Source organism: Morone saxatilis, unplaced genomic scaffold (assembly GCF_004916995.1).
Source record: "Morone saxatilis isolate NCDOM2014 unplaced genomic scaffold, NCSU_SB_2.0 Contig15, whole genome shotgun sequence".
Taxonomy (NCBI): domain Eukaryota; kingdom Metazoa; phylum Chordata; class Actinopteri; family Moronidae; genus Morone; species Morone saxatilis.
Window position 1 is genome coordinate 15,444,085 of NW_023339707.1, and position 2,298 is coordinate 15,446,382.

Sequence of the window (2,298 nt, forward strand, 5' to 3'; positions counted from 1 at the left end):
AGTCCAGTCACCCAAAAACCTAAAGCTCAGTATCTGGAAAAGAGCAAGCTCACTTAATTATTCTACAGTAGTTCAGATGCACCAAATGCACATGTACTGTATGGAGGAACAAATGGGCAACATGCTTCAGCAATAGGGTCTGTGCAAATATTTTATTTCGTGGGTTTGGACGTTGCTGATTTGGATCAAAATCAGATACAAATGCACATGAAAACAAACAGGCATTGTGCAAATGCGTGCCTTAAGGCATGGTACTCTACAGTACAGGAAACAAGCATCAACACTCATATTGCACTAGTGCCCAACAACAGAGTAAATAAGGTTAAAGACATATTTGATCAGTCAGCATTGGCCATTTTGGAATGCAATGCTTTACAAAAGCTATTGGTTCTTGCTTCAAATATAATTACCTAAAATAATTACACAATAAGTACACAAAAATAAACATAACAGCCTTTTCTAAAATGCTGATTGAATGCATTGTGTTACAACAGTATAAATAAGGTATACAGCCCAACAAATGTTCATATAAAAATAGACAGATTACATTCAATCCATCTGTAATAAATCAGATCATTCCCTTTCTAAAAACAAGTATCCCCACTCTAAATAAAAAAAATTAAGCTTTAATTTAAAACTAAACCATGCAACAGATAAAAAAGTCTTAAGTTATGTATTTAGCCATTAGTAATATTTAATAATTAACTGAATAACACCTGTGAAACTGAAGCAAATCCTTTTGATTAAGAAAATCAATTAACTCGTGGAGGTCTTTCCATAATTCTGTATGACGTACTTTGTGTAAATAATGTGTTAGTCTTAACATGGTCCCAAGGAGCCAACAGTTAAAACTCCAGCAGCTGTACCAAACAACATCTAATCACAGTTACACACCATATAAAGAGCAGGAGGGTAAATGGTTTAGCCTCAGTTTAGAATAGACTAATTCAGGTGTGACAATGCAAGGTTTCAATATTAGTACCTTCACCATTCCACGTGTTTTCATGTGATATGTGGAATATTGGTGAAATGCAGTGGAAGAATTAAAGAGCGGAAAGGTGGGTTGAATGCACTGAGGACCATGCATGTGTAGTAAATGGTGGCTTCCAGGTGTGGCATCATTACTTTTTTTATGTCTGCCCATTCTTGCACCAAATCAGTTTGTTCATCATTCATTTTCATCAGAATACATAATCTTATATTCAGACTTGAATGTCCTGCTGAATACCCCAAATGCCAAAAACTAGCTGCCACTCAACACTGTGAAAATAGCTTCAAAAGCTTTTTTTCTCACCTCCGCTAGGTATAGTTTATTGCTTTCTTTAAGTGGAACTGGAATGCATCAGATCTTAATTTTATGAACATGCCTTGCATTTTTATGTCCTGCTCTGCGTAATATAGGCTGCAGACTTTGACTGATGCCCTTAAGGGACAGACATACATTTTCAACAGTATCTACACTGGGCCTGAACGTTACTTGAGGTTGTGAGAGAGGGCACACCACCATCGGTATGTGAGATGGCAAACTTTCTGTGTGCCAGCAAAAATAATATCTATCGGACGATCCGTATCAGATTCCTACAAAATCGTCTCAGACAAAGCTGCATGTCTTTTTGTTGACTGTTTTTTTCTTGTCAAACAACTGTGCTTTGCCATTAATTTCTAATGCACTAGCTGATGAGCAGCCTCCTTACTCCCTCACTAACCATTAATCACACAGTGTTACTCTTACCCCTCCTTCATTATGTGTGAGTATGGGGGGAGCAGGGGGGCACTAGGGCATGTTGGACATAGTGAGGGCGGAGGCATCAGCACTACGGGGGTCCTTCACGCCAATGATGAGGTCATTGGTTCTGCGGGTGCCCTCCACCAATGACAGAACCTCTCTCCTCTCCACCTTGTGACCTTTAGCCTGTAGCAGCTCCACGTCTTCTTCTAGAAACTCAGCTGTAGGAGAGAAAGAGACAGTTGGAGAGAGAAGGATGAGCTGAGGTTAGCGGGTAGAATGGCACTAAATATGGTCAAAGGCAAAAAATGTTAAAGGCCCTATCTAGATGGACTCCGTGTTTGGTCGTCTGTTCTGGGGCTACTGCAGAACTGGCAGCCTCCCACAGAAGAGGACCCTTTCCACTGGTAGTAGCAAACGGCTTTATTCTACAAAACAAAACACAAATATTCTATTTTCAGTTGATATATACACTACCTACACTAATGAAATTCCATTCTCTGGTAACAGCGATGTCCTAAATGTTTACACACTGGACCATTACTAAGTAGCCCTGACTAAGATCTCTCTTC

At 39.5% G+C, this 2,298-nt stretch overlaps 1 protein-coding gene across 1 annotated transcript in view; it reads left to right on the top strand.

Moving 5' to 3' along the window:
• Window positions 1-2,298, top strand: part of ncoa6 (nuclear receptor coactivator 6) — a 19,573-nt gene that overhangs the window by 4,975 nt on the left and 12,300 nt on the right. The gene's annotated exons all lie outside the window — the stretch shown is intronic.